This window comes from Galeopterus variegatus, unplaced genomic scaffold, assembly GCF_000696425.1.
Source record: "Galeopterus variegatus unplaced genomic scaffold, G_variegatus-3.0.2 Scaffold1177, whole genome shotgun sequence".
NCBI lineage: Eukaryota > Metazoa > Chordata > Mammalia > Dermoptera > Cynocephalidae > Galeopterus > Galeopterus variegatus.
Window position 1 is genome coordinate 301,770 of NW_007727288.1, and position 12,718 is coordinate 314,487.

Here is a 12,718-nt window from a genome sequence, read left to right on the forward strand (position 1 = left end):
AGAGAATGGGAAAGGATTTTAAGATTATTTTGTCCAGTTCACATTTTACAGATCAGAAAACTGAAGCCCAGACAGATGAAGTAACTGGCTCAAGTCACAGGAACTTTAAAAAAAAATTAATTGCACATATCTGTGGAGTACATTGTGTTTCAATACATGCATATATCATACAATGATTCACTTAGGGTAGATAGCACATTTGTCACCTAGACATTTATTTTTTCTCTGTGGTGATTATGGACAAGATCCTCTTTTCTAGCTATTTAGAAATGTACAATACAGTCTTATTAGCTATAGTCAGCCTAGAACACTTGAACTTATTCTTCCTCTCTACCTAGACACAGGAACTTTGAGTGGAACCCAGATCCTTCGACGCGATTCTATTTCTTATAACCACTCTGTCATCTCTGAAGTCAAATCAAAGTCTTCATGCTATGTGGAAAACAATAGTGGAAATTATAGATAACTCTTTCATTAGCCTCATATAGATTTAACCAGACAGCTAGGACTTAAATCTGTTTTGTTAGAAATGAAACAACTTAAAGTTTGTTTTCCTTCCATTATGATAGTAATATATATTTATCATAAAACATAAAAATCATGGTCTCACCATACAAAGGTAATTTCTATTAATATTTTAGCAACTATGCAAATTTTTCATTAACTTGAATTTAACGCATCACATTCCTTACAGTGGGCAAAACAATTCTTCAAGTTCCTTCTACTGTTGGAAATTTACTTTATAGAACAGTGTTTATCAATGCTGAATTATTCAGACTTCCCTTACCTGAAGTTACTAAAACATGTAAATTATTAGCTCTGTAAAGGAAATACATAACTAGTATTTTAGTACCTGTAGTCCCTCTCACGCATGACTGACATAAGCTTTTAAATAGCAGTTCACTGCCAGGAACAAAGTAAACAGAAAAGAGATATTGCTTCCTTATTTTTTGAGATTTGGAGAGTCTTCAGAGGAATGACTCAAAGGACAACTTCAGAATGGTCTTATTCCCACCCCAAAACTCTATCATAAATTTTGTTACAGTGTCGTCCTGCTTAAATCCCATGAATATTTCACTGTGACCTCTGGTTAAGTAGCAGACTCATTCTATTGACACACAGGTTCTTCTGATTGGGTTCATTTTGTTGTTAAAGCCAAACAATTAGCCCTTAAGAAGAGCAAGAACCTTATTGTAGAGGAACTATGGCTTCATTCCCGTGCTCTGCCACTCCACTGTTCTCCATTTGTATTACCTGTCTTATGGCCACCTTTACTCTGCCTCAAAGCCTTAGCTTATTCATGGTTTTTGCTTCCCATGGAGTTGGATTGAAATGATATCTTCAAAGCCTAAATGCTTCCTCATGACTCTCTCCTTCAGTTTCTTTGCAAATCAGCTCATTCCTTTGATACTTTTCAGTTTAAGATTCTAGAGAAGGAAACTCTGTTTGGTTTTTGTTTTTACCATGCCATCTCATAGGTTGCTATGTGTCCTATGTATCAGTTGTTGGAAAAGGTGATCACCCTGCTTCAGTTTCTTTGCAAATCAGCTCATTCCTTTGATACTTTTCAGTTTAAGATTCTAGAGAAGGAAACTCTGTTTGGTTTTTGTTTTTTATGCCATCTCATAGGTTGCTATGTGTCCTATGTATCAGTTGTTGGAAAAGGTGATCACCCTGAGTCTAAAAAAATGTGATGGGATTTTGAGGGTAGTTCTGAAATTGGCAGAGTCATGTTGTATAAGACCGGGCAGATGCTTTAGTGGGGCTGTGGAAGGACAGCGGATACAACCTGGTACAAAGATCCTTTACTACCTGTCTAAATCTACCCTTTTGTCATACTTCCACTCACTATCCAATATGTTATGCAACCTACAATACAGTCGTATCAAAGTATTTATCATTCCCTTAACAAGCCATGTTGCAACAGGCCTTAAGTCATTGTTTATGCTGTTCTCTCCCATTGAAACAGTTTTCCCACAATTTCTATCTGGTGAAATCTTTTGTAAGATTTATCTCAAACATTATATTCTCCATAAAACTTATCTAGGGATTTTGGTGACTTCCTCATAAGCATGTTTGGGTAGTATATCATATACATATGACATAAGTACATTGTATTATAATTGTTTATATGTAATTTTTCCAATAAGATATACTCTAAATTCAAATTTTATTCATATCTAAATTTCTTCTCTTAACAGGTAACACATCATCAATATGTGTTTGTTGAAAGGAAAACTCCAAGATGATTCAGGGGGTATACTTCTAATGGCTGTATCATAATTAAGACTCCCTGGAAGAAATATCCATAGCTGATTCACGAGTATATGTTATCCAAGAAATGATTAAGTGTAGGGGGAAAGTATGTACTAAGTATGAAGAACACTCAAAATTTGGGTCAATTAGCTAGAATGCTGGCTTATTTTTCACCATTTGCAGTCTCTATCTGACTAAGAAGTGTTGCAGATGGATTTTTATTGCTCTCTCATTCTCTTCCGACCTGAGTAATTCTGCTCCAAGGGTACTTTCATTTGTGTCTGAAGGCAGTGATTTTGTATTCCCAGAAAAGCAACTCCTTATTTGGGGTGTTTGTCAACATGTGCTGGGGCAATTTGGGGATAAACTCTTTATTTGGGGATGTTTACTTTTTCTCTTCCTTACCCATGATATTATCTCAAGAGGCCTCTTGGCTTAAGTTGGCTTTCACTGAGGACTTTACTGGAATATCTTTAGCGTTAAAAAAAAAAAAAGAAGAAGAAAAAAAAAAAGCAGCTGATCAACAGTACAGTGTCAGGAAGGCTGGCTTTAGAATCCAGCTCGAGTAAACCTCACCTAAAGGACTGTTTGTAAACTGGTCCTTGTATGTCTACTTTGTGCCAGTCCCCATTTGCAAGAGCTGAATTAAGTCCCAGAAAAGAAAAACTACTGTGATAAAAATAATCACTTACAAAATGAAGATTATTACATCTAGCTATAGTAGCAGCTAGAATACTCTCATTCATTTTATAAGTTCTCAGTTTCTTCTCCGTAGAGATGGTTGAGACAGGTTATGAGGCTTAGCCCCTCACTAGCATTCAGCATGACCAGCTCCTCTCAGTGAATACCTGTAGCATATTGGGAAATGAAAAAACAAACAAGAATTATTGGTGAGTATCTTCAAAAATTCACTTCAGGGTGTCCTTAGTAGTTTGCACCATCCTTTCATCCTAAACACTCAGTAAAACAGATGAGGTGCGATGGTGACAGCTTGGATAAGAACCTTGTATACAAATACCGTAATCTGACTGAGACAAATGTGGAACGTTGTTAGAAATAATTGTCTGGTAACTTGTATGCTGCAAGAAACTGGCATGGAGTCACATTGTCACCACAGAGGCTTGAGGTACAAGCTAAAGCACTTGAAGTCACTGTGAGAAGCAGTATACTAAAGGGAGAACTTTTTATCTCATAATGCAAAATCAGTGTGGAGTCCTACTTATGCAGTTATGCCAAGCAGCCTGGCATGTAGCATGCACTAATTTCTTTTAGACTTTTCAATATCAGATTCAATTTGAGGCCATCAAATAGAGCTTCAAGCCAAGGTTTTCAAGCAGACAATTCCCAGATGTGCTATTTGTAGTGAAGCCAAAATAATGTCTTCTGGAATAATAATGTAGTGTCTTTAAAAAATGCATCTCTCATGTGGATGTTTTGCGACTGGCTTCAAATTTTTTGGTCAGTTTCTTTGATAGCCTTCACCACATCCACTTTATGAAAAGGAACAATCTGGTTCCTTTTAATTTAATTGCCTATTTTCGTCAGCCTGAAAATAACTGAAGGAAGGCTTCTCTTTTCTAATCTTCCATGATAGTGGCACAATATATTTTGATATCTGTTGAAGGTAGATATTCCCAGCTATTAGATATTAATATTTTTCTCTGAACTATAATTGATAGGGTAAGTTGAGATCCCAATCACTGTGCAAACTCATCAGATATATTAATCTTAGAGATCCTAATATGGGATGTTGACTGCTCCAAGTCTGGCAGAAAGACAATGCAAGTTTCTGTTTGCTCTAAGATGGACAGCCTCTCAAAATAAGGATCCCAGGAAGCAACTGAAGGGGTATCAATTCTTTCAATATGGTCCACAGCACATATTCTTTTCAGAGAGGAGAAAAATGTCTTTATTTGTAGATTATGGATTGTCTACCTGAAATATTTAAGAGAGTCAACTAAGAAGTATTAGGACCAGAAAGACAGGCTAGTAACTAGGAAAGTTACAAAGTATACAAAAACAATTGCTTCCTATTTGCTTTTATTTATTTTTCTCTTCTTTTATTGACACATTGATTATACGTTTTGTGTGGTACAGAGTTGAATACCAATACATGTATACAATGTGTGATAAAATCAGGATAAGTAGCATTTTCATCATTATAAAACATGATGATTTCTTTGTGGCGAGGACACTTGATCTCCTCTCTTCTAGTCACTTGATTACATGCAGTAATTATTGTTAATTATAGATGCTTAGCTTAACCACACACCAATATAACTTATTTTTCCTATCTAGCTGTTTTGTGTCTATTAACCAACCTCTCATTATCCCCCCTCCACCTCACCCTTTCCCATTGCTAGTAACCACAGTTCTGCTCTCTCCTTATGAAAGTTCCAAGTTACTAGTATTATTGTTTGTTTATTTATTTATTTAACCTCTGACTTATGAGTGAGAACATGTGGTATTTCTCTTTCTGTGCCTGGCTTATTTCATTTAACATAATTTTCTCCAGGCTCATCCATGCTGCTGCTGCGAATGGCAGGATTTTATTCTTTTCTATGGCTGAGTTGTATTCCAATGTGTGTATATACCACATTTTCTTTATCCAGTCATCTGTTGATGAACATTTAGGTTGGTTCCATATTTTGGCTATTGTGACTAGAGCTATGATACACATGGGAGTGCAGGTATCTCTTCAACATGATGATTTCCATTCCTTTAGGTATATACCCTGTAGTGGGATGTCTGGATCATATGGCAGTCTATCTGTAGTTGTTTGAGAAAACTCCATACTGTTTTCCATAATGACTGTACTAATTTACAGTCCCACGAGCAATGTATAAGAGTTTCCCTTTCTTTACATCTTCACTAGCATTTGTTATTTTCTGTCTTTTTATGAGGTGATATCTCAATGTAGTTTCGATTTGTATTTCTCTGATGATTAGTGATGCTGAGCATTTTTTCATATACCTGTTGGCCATTTCTATGTCTTCTCTTGAGAAATGTCTACTCAGTTCCTTCAGTTTCTTTGTCTATTTTTTAATAGGATTTTTTCTTTTACTATTAAGTTGTTTGAGTTTCTTGTATATTTTGGATATTAATCCTTGTTGGACGCATAGTTTGCAAATATTTTCTCTCATTCTTTAGGTTGTCTCTTTGCTCTGTGGATTGTTTCCTTTGCTGTGCAGAAGCTGTTTAGTTTGATATAATCCCATTTGTTTATTTTCTCCTTTCTTGCCTGTGCTTTCGAGGTCTTATCCATAAAGTCATTGCCCAGTCCTACATCCTGAACTGTTTCCCCTGTGTTTTCTTCTAGAACTTTTATAGTTTCAGATCTTTTATTTAAGTCTTTAATCCATTTGAGTTGATTTTGGTATATGGTGAGAGATAGAGGTCTAGTTTCATCCTTCTATACATGGATGTCCAGTTTTCCCAGCACCATTTATTGAAGAGGCTTTCCTTTCCCCAATGTATGTTCTCAGCACCTTTGTCAAAGATCAGTTGGCTGTAAATACGTGGATTAATTTCTGGGTTCACTATTCTGTTCCATTGGTCCATGTGTCTGTTTTTATGCTAGTAATATGCTGCTTTGGTTACTATAGCTTTGTAGTATATATTTTTTTGTTTTTGTTTTTGAGACTAAACAGACTTATACTTTATTCCATCCGTCAAATGTCAGAGAGCAAAAGTCAGCATCAAAAGCCCTCCTGGGCTCTGTGGAAGTACAGACTCCAGCTCCACATCAATGTCTGGTTTAAGTTTTTCCTTCTTCATCTTCATCTGCTTCTGCTTCTACTTCTTCCTCTTATTTTTCTCCTCCTCCTCCTTCCTCTTCCTCATCATCCCTGCCATCTTCATCAGAGCTGAGGGTGCCATCAGGTAGGCTACAGATGTGGCAGACTTGCTTGTTGGGGTCCTTGAGGAGGAGGTATTTGCCCTCCCGCAGCTTCATGCAGATATCAATGACGTGGCACAGAATGTCGCAGGTGTTCTCTATGCTCAGGTTGATATGGTTGGCAAACTCATTGGGCTTAAACTGCTGGGTGCCCAGGATGACGTGGTGTGAGGAGTCTTTCACATGGTGTGGAGACATAACCAAGCCTCATTTACTTGGATCAGGCCAGCAAACACAGCAGGCCCACTGGGCCAACTTTAGCTGTTGTTCTTCAGCTCAGTAGCAATGACAGCCCCTCGCTAGGAGTCCACCTTCTGACACCAGTCAATGTGATTACAGTGCCTAGAGTTCCACTTTTTGAGTGTGTTGATGTTGATGAAGGACACTTCCCTGCTGGCTCCTGTCATGACACAACTGTGCTCACAACAGAAAATAAGGTCATTGTTGTCTCCAAGCTTCCACCTGTGATATATGGTAAGCAGCAGAGGTGATTTCCTTTTTGTCCATACTGTCCTCCACAATGCCTTTGAGTTGGGGAAGTTGTATCTTTCCTTCCTCATTCTCAAGCACTGTTGGGAGAAATTGTGGTTGACATAGGTTGCTTCTTTGGCCAGGTTGTGGGGCGAGTTGAAGGAATTACCTTAGTCTTGAGGAGGCTCGTTAGCTGTCTCACTCACTGTGAGGAGGTCAAAGTCAGAGTTGTCCCTCTTGAAGAAGAGCTTGGACCCAACACTGGATGCAATATCCCAGGACTACAGTGAGCAGGTACAGCTCATCAGTGTAGCCAGAATTGCATCAATGGCAGACACATTTCCCTAAGTTTTTGCTAGCTGTCAGATGGCAGGGATGTCTGTGGTGGTGATAGTGTTGAAGATACACTTGATGCTCCACAGAGGCTTTTCTTTCACTCCTTGGCATGATGTGGTCAAAAACTTTATCACAGAATTCTAGGGCCCCACAACATTCAATGTCCTGTGGCTCTGATGCTTCCAATGATAGTGTTGAAGATACACTTGATGCTCCACAGAGGCTTTTCTTTCACTCCTTGGCATGATGTGGTCAAAGACTTTATCACAGAATTCTAGGGCCCCACAACATTCAATGTCCTGTGGCTCTGATGCTTCCAAGTAGTGCATGTCTGCAGAAAGTCTATGTCCTCTTTCACTTCCCAGTCACTATGAACTTCAACTGAAGAACTGTGGGGTTTCTGTGATTTTTGGTCCCATTCCTGCCTTGCTCCAAATTGCTTCTGGAATTTTTTATGCAGTCATATGCATTTTCTCTCTTTCTTCTTGGCACTCTTAGGCAGGGTCTTCAGGTTGAACTACAACATGTTTGGTCAATCTTTGTCTCCGTGGAGGTTCTGTTGTGTAAATCTCATCTGACTCCTCAGGTACACAGTCTTCTGTGTGCAAGTTGTATCCACCAGTTGGAAACTAGTTTCACCCTCCTCATAGAAATAAGCATACTGACTTCCACCACCAAACTGAGAGGAGTACTTATTCGTGTACCTCTATCTTGGTATGTGGCACCTGTCCAGTCTGCAACCTTCCCTAGGTGATCTCCTTTGTGGAAGGGCTGGTATGGCTTATCCCCAAACTGCTTTGGAACCACACAGGGACTCCAGCCTGAGGGGTTTATGAACGGCTGTCATGAACTTTGTTATCTTCTAAAACCTGTAATGACCTCTGCTGGCCCAGATGGCAGGAGATTGTCTGGACTGGAGATCGTGATACCGGCTATACTCCAAAAAATGGGAAAGGAGGGGGTATAGTATATTTTGAAGTCAGGTAGTATAATGCTTCCAGCTTTATTCTCTTTGCTCAGGATTGCTTTGGCTATTCAGGGACTTTTGCTGTTCCATAGGAATGTTAGGATTATTTTTTCTATTTCTGTGAAGAATGTCATTGGTATTTTGATGAGGATTGTATTGAATCTATAGATCACTTTGGGTGGTATGGACATTTTCAATTAATTCTATTAATCCATGCACAGGGAATGTCTTTCCATTTCTTTGTGCCCTCTTTAATGTCTTTCATCAGTGTTTTGTACTTTTCATTGTAGAGACTTTCACCTTGTTAAATTTATTCCTAGGTATTTTAATTTTTTGGTGTCTATTGTTAATGGGCTTGATTTCTTGATTTGTTTTTCTGCTCATTTATTGTTGGTTTGTAGAAACGCTACTGATTTTTGTATATTAATTTTGTATCCTGCAACTTTACTGAATTCATTTATGAGCTCTAAGAGTTTTTTGGTGGAGTCTTTAGGTTTTTCTATATATTATATCATGTCTGGTTATTGTTAGTAAAATAGAAAAAGACTTATAACTTAGTAAAAAGTAACTGGAAAAGTCTAGCAAATTATAAATTGTCTCTGACTAAGCTTAAGAAATGTGCACAGCTTATGCTAAGAAAATAAAAACAAAGTGATAATGATAACAACAGCAAAAATGTTACTGAGGGACAGAATGGAGAGAGAAAATACAGGTTTTTGGATTGGAAGATTCAACAGCCTAAATTAATCTGTTTATAAACTCAATGAAAAATGATCAAAACCTCAACAGATTTTTTTGTCTAATTCTGTGCATTAATATTTTTCATTGTTTAGCATTTTATTATGTAAATTTCCAAGCATATACAAAAGTAGAAAGAAAAACATAATGGACTTTCCTGAGCCTATCATTCAGGCTCAATGTCAACAATTACTAGCTTACAGCCAAACTTCATTTATTTATACTCCAAATTATCACTTCACCCTTATAAATCACTTTGAAGCAAATTCCAGACATTATATAATTCATCTATATGTAACTCTAAAAGATACAAACTCTTTAAAAAATATTGTTATGATGCTATCATCCCATTTTAAAAGTTAGCAAACATTTGATGAGTTCAAATTAAATAACCAATCAACAACGAATTAATCATGCACATGCCTGCACACACACATATGCATTTACTGTTTTTGTTTTTATATTGAAATGTAATTGATTATATATATATTTGTGAGGTACAGAGTTGAGTATTAACACTTGTGTACAATATGTGATGTTCAATCACATCAGGATAATTGCATATTCATCATTATAAAACATAATCATTCTTTGTGTCCATTAGCCAGTTTCTCACCAACCCCCTTCCTTCTCCCCTCTTCCCACCTATAATAACCACAGTTCTATTCTTCTGAAAGTTCAATCTATTATAGTGATTCAATGCATTATAGTCATTGTTGTTTGTTTTTTTCTTTTACTTATTTATATGCTCCCACTTGTGAGTGAGGACATGCAGTATTTCTCTTTCTTTGTCTGGCTTATTTCATTTAACGTAATTTTCTTGAAGCACATCCATGTTGCTGTGAATGACAGAATTTTATTCTCTTCTATGGCTGATTTGTATTTCATTGTGTTTATATATCACATTTTCCTTATTCAGGCATCGGTCAATGGATATTTAGGTTGGTTCCATGTCCTGGCTATTGTAAACAGAGCTGAGATGTAATGGGAGTGCAGGTGTCTCTTGGACATGATGATTTCCATTCCTTTGGGTGTATACCCAGTAGCGGGATGTCTGGATCATATGGTAGCTCTATCTATAGTTGTTTGAGAAACTTCCATACTGTTTTCGATAATGGCTGTACTAATTTATAGTCCCATCTGTTGGTTTTTTTGAATCAGGATCAAAACTAGATCCTCAGATTGCATTTGAACTAAACTAAAGACTTTCTCCTTCCTGTTTCCCCTTTGCATTTAGTTTGTTAAAGACATTGTATAGTTTATCCTATAGAATTTCCCACAATCTAGATTTGGTTGAGCAAATCTCCATGATATGGTTTAAAATTTTCCTCTGACTCTTTACTTCTTAAAATTTGTATCTAGGCATAGAGGTTTGATCAGATCCAGGTTTGATATTCTGGCAAAAATACTTCATTCAGGATGTTGGGTTCCTCCTACTGCATCACATCAGGAAGTCTGTAATATCTTGATGCCTCTTTCTTATGGTGTTAAGATTGATCATTAGGTTTACGTGTGGTTGACCTAATTTGTAATCTATTATTAAGTTCCCCATCAATATTTTACCTAATGGTTTAGTAGTCACTGATGATTATTGCATAAATCCATTTGTTTAATGGAGATTGAAAAATAGTATTATTCTAATTCTATAATTTCTTTTTCATTTATTAGCTGAAATTATTTATTTTTTATTAAATTTTTTTTATTATGGTAAGAACAGTTAACATAAGATCTATCTTAACATTTTAAGTGCACAATACCGTATTGTTAACTATAGGCACAATGTCATGCAGCAGATTTCTAGAACCTATTTATCTTGCACAACTGAACCTTTATAACCATTGAAAAGCAACTTTCCCCTTTCCCCTCCCTAAGCCCCTGCAACCACCATTTTACTCTCTGTTTCTATGAGTTTGACTATTTTAGGTGCCTCATATAAGTAAAATTGTCCTTCTGTGCCTAGCTTATTTCACTAACATAGTGCTCTCTAGATTCATCCACGTTGTCGCATATAGCAGGATTTCCTTCTTTTTTTAAGGCTGAATAATATTCCATTGTATGTACATGCTACATTTTCTTTACCATTCATCTGTCAATAGGCATTCAGATTATTTCTATATCTTGGCTATTATGAATAATGCTGCAATAGGCATAGGAGTGCATATATCTCTTCAAAATCCTGATTTCAGTTCTTTAGGGTCTATTCCCAAAGTGGGCTTGCTGGGTAATACAGCACTTCTATTTTTAATTCTTTGAGGAACTTCCATACTGTTTTCCATGGTGCTGCACCATTTTACATTCTTCCCAACAGTGTACAAAGGTTTCAACTTTTTCACATCCTTGCCAACATTTATCTGGTTTTTTTTTTTTTTAAATAACAGCCATCCTAGAGGGTGTAAGGTGGTATCTTATGACTTTGGTTTTGCTTTCCTTGATGATTAGTGATGTTGCACATCTTTTCATATAGCTGTTGGCCATGCTTATGTCATTTTTGGAGAATGTTTATTATTAAAGTCCTTAGGTCATATTTTAACTGGGTTATTTGTCTTTTGTGCTGTTGAATTGTAGGAGTTCCTCGTATATTTTGATATTAATTCCTTATCAGATATATGGTTTGCAAATATTTTCTCCCATTCCGTAGGTTGCTTTTTTACTCTGTTAATTGTTTCCTTTGCTGTGCAGAAGCTTTTTAGTTTGATGTAGAAGTAGTTCCACTCATCTAAATTTGCTTTTGTTGCTTATGTTTTTGGTGTCATATCCAAGAAATCATTGAAAGCCTGATGTCATAAAGCTTTACCCCCACATATTCTTTCAGGAGATTTATAGTTCTAGGTCTTACATTTAAATATTAAATCTATTTTGAGTTGATTTTTGCATATGGTATAAGATAAGGGTTCAATTTCATTCTTTGCATGTGGATGTCCAGTTTTCTCAGCACCTTCTATTGAAGAGACTGTATTTCCCGATTGTGTATTCTTGGGGTACATGTGTATATTTAATTATGGGTTCTCTGTTCAATTGATCTATATGTGTGTTTTCTGTTTCCAGTACTCTACTTTTTTGATTACTACAGGTTTGCTCATATTTTGGAATCTGGAAGTGTGATGCTTTCATCTTTGTTTTTCTTCCTCAAGATTGCTTTGGCTATTTGGGGTCTTTTCTGGTTCCATATGAATTTTAGGATTATTTTTTTTGGAATTTATCTGTAAGGAATAACCTTATTGCATCAAGTGTTTATGTATATTGAGGCATATTTTGTACAGGAAAGTCATAAAAAATGACAGATTCTCTCCCTTTAATTGTAAGTTTTCAGAATAATGGATTGATTCTCTAAAATTCTTTAGCGATAACATTATTATTATTATTATTATTTTTTTTTTTTGTCTTTTGTCTTTTTTCCGTGTCCGGCAACGGATCGCAGTTCTGGATAGTCTTGATAATTTAAAGTAAGAAATTGGGTAGAATATGGTTTCTGATTTTCTCTTGGAGTATTTTTTAAACTCCTTTACCTATAAAACTGCTCAAATTATTAACCATCTCTGGAACTTTATTCAACAAACTTTTACTGAGAACTCAATAAAAGCATGGGTAATGTTCTCATGATACTAAGATTAATAAGCCACAACTTCTGCCATAATGGAGCTTATGATCTAACAGCAGAGAGAGACACTTAAAGCAATGATTACTCCCAAGTGGTAAGTACTAATGGAGGTGAGCACAGGGTTCTGCCATAGGAGCCCAAAGAGGGACACCAAATCCAGGCCACAGAGGCCATGAGCTGAGTCCTAAAGAATGGGCAGGAGTTGGCCAGGTTAAAGGTAGAGATGGAGAGGCACGCATGAGGTCCCATGGATGAGGAAGTGAGAACATGGACCCTACAGATATGAGGCTAGAGAAACAGGCAGGGAGGTCCCTGACCAGTGAGGTCCGTGTACTCTGAGCTTGGAGTCTGGGTATGTTCTGGAGGATTCTCAGCAGCCTAGAAAAGGAAAGGACTTTAACATGGAACTGTTGCAGCAGGAGTACGTTTAGAAAAACCACCTTTCATTCAGTTG

General features: G+C 36.7%; 1 pseudogene; it reads right to left on the reverse strand.

Annotated features, from left to right (window-relative positions):
- Window positions 1-6,064: 6,064 nt before the first annotated feature.
- LOC103592584 lies at window positions 6,065-7,808 on the reverse strand (annotated as a pseudogene).
- Between the last annotated feature and the right edge of the window lie 4,910 nt (window positions 7,809-12,718).